Source organism: Rhinopithecus bieti, unplaced genomic scaffold (assembly GCF_001698545.2).
Source record: "Rhinopithecus bieti isolate Rb0 unplaced genomic scaffold, ASM169854v2 scaffold_28525, whole genome shotgun sequence".
NCBI classification, from domain to species: domain Eukaryota; kingdom Metazoa; phylum Chordata; class Mammalia; order Primates; family Cercopithecidae; genus Rhinopithecus; species Rhinopithecus bieti.
The window spans coordinates 397,004-406,686 of record NW_016812419.1 but is presented as its reverse complement, the minus strand read 5'-3'; positions in this window follow the sequence as shown (position 1 = coordinate 406,686).

Here is a 9,683-nt window from a genome sequence, read left to right as displayed (position 1 = left end):
TAGAGTTCACTAAGGCAAGGAGGAGGGAAGGGTAGTGAGGGATAAAATCAGTCCCAAGAAAGATCTGTGGAAAATCAGAATTCCTTGGCTGCTTCCAAATATCTCCAGATAAGTACTCTTTGACTGACAAAGGTAATAATTATCCTCTTTGTAATAAGCCATTTGCTCAAATTGAACAGAAGCTTTGAATTTGGAAGCAAGGGGCAAATTACTTGGGCTTCACAACTAGCCTGTTGTTTTTTATTGCCCAAATGCAGGGGCCAAAATAGAAGCTGTTAAACTAAGAATAAAGGGTTACCTGCTGCACACTGAGACCAATTATGAATAAAAGGAAGTTATAAGGCCGGGGTCTAGGTTCAAGCATTATAACAACAAGACTTCCATGTTTGATTAGAGGCACTCCTAGGTTGTGCAGGATCCCTGTGTAAGTATTTTTTTGAAGGGGCAAGGACTATCAATATAAACAATTTAATTTTTAAAATGTGCTACCAAATTCCTGGGCTTATGTGAAGTATACTGATTTATCAATAAAAATTCAGAGTGATGGGCATAGAAGAGGTACTTACATATTTGTTTACTATTCAATCAGTACTTGTATCAGTACTTGTGAAGATTCTTCATAGTATCCTGGCACCATCTCTTCCTGTTCAGGTCCAGGAACTATCTCTTTGTGTTCTTTATTGCCAAATGTGTCTTTCCTGTATAATTTCTTATCTCTCACTGCAAGAAAAAGGTAGCAATGCTGCTATTACTCACAATGCCGTGGCTCTTTGGAACCTGTTTATATTGAAACTCTATAGATCTTCTTGCCTCTTCAGTTCTCTCATACCACATACTCCATTTATTCAGAGCTGGATACTTCATCCATGTTGCTACGTCATCCATAGTGCCACGCATGAACACTGGCTTCCAATGACTCTCTCAAAGGTCAACTGTGCTTTGTTGATGATGATAACAAATACAAGTCTTACTGAGTATGCAAGAAAATGCAAATAGGTTGCTTTGCGGTCTTGCCAAAATTACTGTTTAAGCTGGGTGCAGTGGCTCATGCTTGTAATCCCAGCACTTTGGGACGCCAAGGCAGGTGGATCTCTTGAGGTCAGAAGTTCGAGACCAGCCTGGTCAACATGGTGAAACCCCATCTGTACTAAAAATGCAAAACATTAGCTGGGCACGATGTGCACCTGGCATCCCAGCTACTTGGGAGGCTGAGGCATGAAAATCACTTGAACCTGGGAGGTTGCGGTGAGCTGAGATTGCGCCACTGCACTCCGGCCTAGGTGACAGAGCAAGACTCTGTCACACACACACACATACACACACACACACACACACTACTGATTAGAATGTTATAGTTTATAGAATAACACGTATTCCACTCACGTCTCTCCTTGATCTCTTTAGGCTGTCATCATTGCATTTCTAGAATGTAGTCTCTTTCAATGATGACCCCCACTCTTGCCTTGCACACATTACCACCAATAGGGAGGCAAATAGGTGAGGAACCCATGGACAGACAGCGTAGAGCAGTATCCTTTGGGTAAGGAATGTCCATGTTTATCCTGCATGGCTTGAGACCAGTCCAAAAGAGCACGATGTTACCTTGATTGGAGGCAAGAAAGGACATCAATTAGGAAGGTCTATTCACATTATGGAGCAATAGTCTAGGGAGCCCTTGGAGGAGATAGGCATGCTCACCCCTGGGGGACCAGTGATGTGAAGCCCAAGGAGGAGGTGGGGTGACCATTCTGTGTGCCAGCTATGGGAGGCACACAGCACAAAGGTGGCATTGTAGTTCAGGACAAGGATAGATGATAACCGACATGTAGCTGGCACTCATGGCACATGGCTTGCACTCAAGTCCCTTGGCAATGAACTATTGGTAGCCCAGAGTCCTGAAATCACCCAGTGTCATATGTAAATGAGAGTTAGTCACAATCAGTGTGTCAGCACCATTCTGGCAGCCCAGTCTCTGTGATCCTGCAAAATAAATACTGTGCTGGCCCACAGAAAGCATCAGCTCACCAGACTGCCCTCCTGGAACCAGTCCCAAGACAATCCGATAGCCAAGAGTCTCAGATTTTCTCAGAGGATCCAATCAACCCCTCTCGGGGGATTGAGGCAAGATGTAGCTCATTGGAGAGTGATCCAACAAGGTAAAATAGGGACCAGGGCTCTTGTAGGTCCTCGTCTGGACTCAGGAAGTTCCATCGAGGTAGAAAGCACTGCCAGCCTTGGTCCCAAACACTGGAAGGAGACATAGAAAATATTAAGGTAGATACTTCCAGTGACCAGGACCCATATGGGACCAGGCTGGGGAGAGGGGAGGCCATGCCCAGATGGTCCTGTGGGCTAGTTCAAGCATCAAAGGTGTATTTAGAAAATTTTAGGAAGGAATTCCAAAATACAGAGCCCTTTCAGGCACAAAGATCGGAACAAGGGTCCTGCTTGCCTGGGTCTAAGGTCCACACTGGTTTTGATTACTAACCAGTTCTCTTGTTGAGAAATCTAATGATTAGCCTCTAAGTGAGATTTTTACTACATTGCTAAAGTATCCCCCAAAGTTTGGGAATCAGGTGTCTATGACAGTTCAGTTCCTAGGCCATGCACAGGCCCAATGCCTTGTGGACAGGCACTGGACTGCTAAATGGATGCACCCTCAAGAACAGAATTGGTTTTTGCACCTTCCTTAAGGAAGTACATGCAAGACCAATGGTCAAAAGAAATTCTCCCAAAGGGTGCATCTCTGAGTAAGTTGTGCTCTCACTCCACAGAGCATGAGGTCTTGCTGACTGCCTCTGAAAGGCATACAACAAGGAATTTTGGACCAAAATTCCTTGTATTTTATTTTCCTTTCTCCTCTTCCCAAAACAAGGAAGCTTTATATTGTAGTTTCCTTGTTTTCCTTCATCACTCTATATGGAGAATATTATAGGTGGTTAAATGTACCATTTGGATTTGGTGTCTTCTTCATTTTCACTAACATCTAACTAAAATTGAGCATTTCTTTCAAATATCATTGCAGGCAAGAGGCTGTGGTGGTATTAGCAGTACTGGTCACCAATGAATTGCAGATATTTTTATATCATATGAGACTTGTGGTAGATATCTCATAATGCCATTCATGGTCATCACTTTTGAAATTATGGTATTACTGGATTTACTACTAGATCTTGCTATTTAATGCATCAATCAAGAAGTACATACATCTTTATATTGTGGATTTGTTTTATAATGTTTTGCTAAATGTATTTCAAGCATATATTATTTTCTTCGATTAAATACATGATTCTGAAAAGGGGTCCATAGGCATCACTAGACTACCAAAGAGTTTATGGTACAGAAAGTTTAAGAAACCCTGATGTAGATGGAGGTAACTGGGCTATAAAGACCTACATTCAGATCTGCCCCCAGAAACAGTAATCTAAGACTTGGAGTTGAACTTAGTATCTGGAAAAGACTTTGGTTTGTCTCCCTTTGGGAGGGGAGTAAATACACATTTATTGTATGTGACACTGATGTATTAAATGGGGTGGGGACATTTTTAAAGTAATGTATATGGATTCTGGGTAGCCAAAGGATAGAATGTAGTGGGTATCTCTGTTAGTCCTACTTTCTGAGACTCTTTTCCTCTTTCCTCTGAAAATGTAATCCCTTTTTCCTTTGGGGAACTAAGGTTTAGTTGGGTCTAATAACATTCCATCTCCTCCCCTCTGACCCATGTGTAAAGGATGAACAGGTGAGCTAGGCTTGCCCAGTCAAATTAGTTTATCCCCCTGGCCAGAATCATCAGTTCAGAGCAAGGCACATGTCCCCAAACAGACCTCTCAGAACAGACCTTCCCTGAGATACTCCTGCTGAAATAATCTGAGATTTTCTTGGAGATAATGAGTATACAAAGAAACTGTAGGTGCTTTAAGCAACTTCCCAGCTCAGGGATGAAACTGTTTTCAGTAGGAGAGAATGAGGGCAAGGAAAAGAAAGCAAGGACAAGCTAAGAAAGGGGCCAAAGAAACATAACCATGTTAAATTCAGTTCCTTGAACAAATAAGTCCCTCTCAGTTTGCGTTTTTCCTGGTTTAAAATGAGTCTCTGTCACTTGCAAGCAGAAGATTCCTGACTCATACATTCAGAGAAAAGAGAGAGAGAGAATTTGCGTGCATGCATGTGGGTGTCTTATTCCAACAGGGATTGAGAATGATTGAGAATTGAATTTCTATATATTTGGTAGTGACGTGTTTATTGTTTTTTTATTTTTGTTTTTGTTATAGTTGAAGAAATGAACACACAGTAATCATATAATCTTCCCAATGTTATACAGACAGAAAGTGACAGACCCAGGATTTGCTCTATTTTATTCTGAAGCCCATATTGTCTGTGAACTCAAACGAGGTAATGGGACAAGAAAAACAGCCTTGAGCACTTGGGTTCCCCAGACTTACCTGGTGTTTGGTTTGGTGGGTTGGAAGGATGGGTGGACAAAGCATAGCAAGAAATCCCCTTTCTCGGGGATTCCTCCAGCAACAAAGCTCTCTTCTTCCTTTCAGACTTTCTCCCTGTAGCCGAGTGCTAGAGGCCTGATCTTACAGCATCATGCAATCTGATGTCTAAGGGCTTTGGAAGTCTAGGCTCTGTCGCATTTTTAGTCATGCTTTCAAAACTTAAAATCCCATTCTCTAGTTACTTGCTCTATCATTTCAACCTTAAGTCAATAAATGCTGCTGACTGAAATGGATGATTCCTTTTGAAATATGGGGATTCCTTTCGTTTTTCCTTTCTTCCTTTCTCCGTTTTTTCTCTCTCCTTTCCTCCTTTCCCTTCTCTCTTTCCTTGGCACTAACCTTCCCTCCATCTCTCGTCCTGCTTCCTCCTTCCCTCTTCTTTCCTTCCTTCTTTTTTTCCTTCCTTCCTTCCCGCTCTTTCCTTCTTCCTTCCTTCCTTCCCTTCCTTCCTTCCTTCCTTCCTTCCTTCCTCCTTTTCAAACTGTGTACTTATTTACTTTTTCATTATGTTTTATCAGATATCTCTCTGTGTTTGCAGTGGGAGCATGGTCCTTGCTAGCTCAGTCCACCAAGTTATTGAAACATCACATATCTCTCCTACTCCAGCCTTCCACTCCCCATTCTTGTTGATTCAGTCATACTGCCTTCATCCTCACTTTAAGGAAACCTGAATCATGAAGGCTATAGGTGTAGTACCAGGGGTGAGTTTGGAGAATAGGGATTCTGTGGCCTGGGACTGCCTGAGGATAGATTCTGATCCAGAGATGGTGAATCTGGTCCTACCTCTCTCCTGAGAGGCACTGCACACATCAGATGAATCCTTTCTGTTATGAGAAGCTCTAATCAATGCATGTGCTGATTTGTTCTTCCCTGCTGAGGACTTTGGATTAATGATTACTGGGTGCCACATATGTTATCTCTTATGTATCTTTAATAAAAATAACAATGGCTACAAGTTACAGTAGCTTTACTCTTTACTGTGTTCAGCAGCCCTGTGCTAAGTCTTCGATATTCATTCTTTCATTTATGCCTCCCCCACCCTACGAAGTCACTCTTGAGCATTATTTGCTTCACTGTGCAGAGGAAGGAACTGATGCTCAAAGAATTTCAGTAAATTTCTCAAGGTCACATGGCTAGAAAGAGGTAAGGTGGATTTCACACCAAGGCTTGTTTGATTTCATAGCACTTAACCACTTGCCATCATGCTGTTAGGTTTTAATGTTAAGGGGAAGTGAGAAATTTAATAATAGAACTTGGGCAAGGTAGCAATAAAAATGAGGTAGTACTGTTGCATCACACTCTTACAGCTACCCTTCTTGCAATCCCTTTGCCTTTACATTCCAGCAGTGCTTGGAATGCTGATGGAGTTGAATCAGCAAGGGGGCCTGACTGAGAAGGCAGAGGATTTCTGACTCCACAGTTGACACTGCAGAGTTAGAGGTGCCCTTCCTGCCTCAGCATCCACCAACTAACTACCAGAGAGCTTTAGGGTGTGGTGTAGAGGGGAAGGAGGGGAAAGGTGTGGTGTGAAGAGGGGTTGGAGTGGGATGAGGTGGAAACCCTGGCTGGTCTAGAGGGCTAGACACCAACCAGCTCTGTGACCTTGGGGATGTTCCTTAACCTCTCTGGGCTTACTCCTGCTTTGTACCACAACAAGTTCAGGCTATGTCTGATGCTAGTTCAGGCAGTCTATGATGACATGATGTTTAGGAGGAGAAAACAGAGACAGATGTGCTGGAAGACACAGGCTCAGAAAGTTTCCGAGCCTGCCAGTCCCAAGTAAATGCCCACCACTCCAACGTTGTGTCGGTTCCTCTTTGGCTTTCTGACACTGCCTCGTGTCACCATAGGCTTCCTGTTAACTGTTAGTGATCAACTGTCAGCTGCATCTAGAGCTTAGCTCCAACATGGTGGGGAGGAGGTTTGGTTCAGGAGTCAGACTGCCTGGGCTCATGTTCTCACTTCATTGTTTACTCTCTGTACCTTAGTTTCCTCATCTGTAAAAAAGGGAGCAATAATGGTGCTTTTCTCATGGGGTTCTCTGAGAACTGAAGGATATATTCATGCAAAATGATCTACCTGCTTCATTTGGTGCCAGGTACATGGGCCTACTCCTTCAATGTTAGCAATTAGTAGCAGCAATTCAGTTAGCAAACATTTGCAAGTCGTCTTCTAAAAGCAAACCCACAGGTAAGTGCTGTAAGGGACAGAGAGAGGCATAGCCATACCCCTTGATCCAGAGCTGCATGTTGTGATCACCAGATACAGATGCTGAGGCAGAGTTCTGGGTATGAGATGTCTGTGGGGGATCAATGCCTGTGAAAAGAATGGGAAGAAATCAAAACTCTGCAAAGAAGGACCTGGAACTGTGTGTAATGCAGACCCAACAAAGCCTCTGCCAGTCAGGCAGGGAGCTCTGGAACAAGGATTGTCCTCAGAGGGTACCACACCAGACAAAAATGGCCAGGTTTCTGTAGCCCTGCCTTGCTCACTAAACCAGACATGGGCCACCACAGAAAGGGACATGACAAGGCAGGTCTCAGCGTTTAGGCAGACTCTGAAAGGGCTGACAACTGGAAGCTGTCTGCGAAGCGGGACATCAAGTCCTTCCTTGAAGGGGAATCTAGGCAATACAACTGAATGCCCACCACACTCAAGGATTTTATAAATAATCAAGGCAATAGGCAGAGGACTCAAACAGATGACATACTGTTCCTGGAAAAGTTTCCAGAGCTTGGCTGAGATGAGAGGTTATTTGCCGAGGGCTGCCAAAGACAAACTTGTGACAGGCAGAACACAGGTTCTTCTAGAGAATGGGTGGGGAAGAATTAGATCTGTGCCCCATGCTACAACAGAGGGGGCAGACTGAAGGCCTACCTAGGGAAGTTAAGCCCAAGGTTAGAAACCTGGGAGATGGGGGCCTGGAAGAAGAAAAGCCAGGACACACATTTTATACAGGATTTTATGAATTTGGGTTAATTGAGTGGCAGGCATGAAACTTTCAAAACATGAGCACATGTCCTGACCAAGTCGAAGGCCATGGGTGAGTGCCAGCTGCACGACACAGTGGAGAACCTGAAGTCCTACAGGCTTGATAGAAGTCTAATTAAAGACCCAACTAAACAGGTGTTATGGGGAGGAACCAAAACACTTTACGGCTCTTGTAAAATGCGAGTAAGTAAAAGTGAATCTAGATTCTCAAACCAGAGGAAAATTAATAAAAATGCCTCCAGACCCTCTCTGAGTCCCAACGTGTCTCATTCAATGTGTCTCACTCGTGTCTCCTCAATGTGTTTGTTTAGCACACTTCCCCATCTATTGTCTTTGCACCATGGCTTTGACCACCATGATGATTTCAACATATTAAAAAGGCCTACTTTGAGGGAATGTGCTGAGTGGAGGGGTGGCTTCCCATTTTGGCCTTCAAAATTTGGAGATGCAGCCTAGAGGCATGTTGGGGAGAGCCTGGAATGCCCAGACAAAAAGGATACGCTTACTTCAGCCAGAATTTGGAAGTCACTGAAAACTTTGTCATCTGGGGAGGGATGGAGAAATTCGACCTTGGCAGGATCCATTTGCCAGCAGTGTCCAAGGTATTCCGGAACAGTGGGAAGTGGGAGGTAGACACCTAATACTGAGGGCTGGCTGTATTAGTCTGGAAGGAGAAGAAAAGGATCCTAAGCTAGGAGGGTGGCAGTAGGGAAGAACGCTTGGGTAGGAGAGACAATGCAAAATACCCATGTTTTTGAATTTGATGTCAAAGAAAATGGTGGGTCTTTCTAAAGGCAACAGATCTGGAGGAGGAGCTGGCTTACGGGAAGTGGGGTAAAGGTAGTTAGAGAGAGAGAAAGAGAGTAGGAAGCAGAGCATTTCTTTTGCTTATGAGATGCTAATGGGAGGAAAACTTAGAATTTTGTATGCAAACTCTAGGCTGGGTTGCCAGAAGCAGACCCTGAGATGAGGATTTGCATGCAAGTGAATGGTGAAGAAGCCCTCCCAGGGGAGACCTGCAAAGAAGGAGGGGAAGTAGGAAAAGAGAAAGGAAGAAGCCGGGCAAGGGCACACTCCGGCGAGTCACAGCCTTAGCCTAATCTGCAGGGGAGTTCTGGAGGGTCAATTGTGCCTCCGAATTGCCCCACCATGGGTAAAAGAGCTAGGTTTCATGCATCTGCCTCCAGCAGTCAGTGACGGAGAGTCACCCAGGTACCTCCAGTTCCCTGCACATGCGTGCAAAGTGGCTCTCTACTTTTAGTCTGGGGGCTGTCCTCCCAAAGCAGAGCATAGGTGCTAGGTGTTTGAAGTAAGAACACAGTGAAGGGGGCAGAGTATGCAGACAGAGGATCAACAGGGATCCAAGGGGGTCTGGGTGGAGCACTAACACCATCTGCTATCACAATGAGCGCTGTCTTGAGAAAGAATAGTGGCTTGCCAGTGAATGTTCTGACCTGGCTGGTCCTTGCTCTCCTCCAACCATCTGCTACTTCAATGAATAGGGTTTGGGAGCCTGGGTCGATGTGTTTGCAGACTTCATGTTAGATTCACCTTTTGCCATGGAGAAGGGGAAGCCAGAAAGTGTTTCTCCATGTGGAGCACCCAGTGGGCTAGATTGTGCCCTGGCAGTTGGCACATCCCTGAGGCTCTGATTTAGGGGGCAGGAAGCCTGTAGAGGGCTCTGAGTTTTAGCCCATTATTAGTTTCAGTGTTGAGGTTTCTGAGACAGCCATTAGTGCATTAGCCCTCTGGCAGCCCTCTCTAAGGGGCCACTTGTCAGCAGTCAGGAGACCAGCCCTTGCCCACTTGCCGATACTCTCAGCCTATTAGACCTCCTGGAAGATGCAGGAAGTGGAGGACACAGGTGCGCTGCAGTCACTTGTGTATTGCTTTGACTTAGAGTACACTGGGCCTGAACCTGAAAGTGGGAAGGGGTAGAGAGGATGCCTCCTCCTTCCTTGTAAATACATCAATAAATAAATAAGAATAAAAGCAATGGGAATGCAAAGAGAGACTAAAGAGATGCTTCAGACCTACTAGGTCACCATTCCACTCATTTGGGCCTGTGCCTATGCCCTGAGTATTGGGTAAAGTTCCAGGCCAGGACTTCAGACAAGCCAGCGAATGAAAGGTTAACTCCTACATAAAGAGGATATTCAGGATCCCACTCCAGCCTCTGGCTGGCTTCTA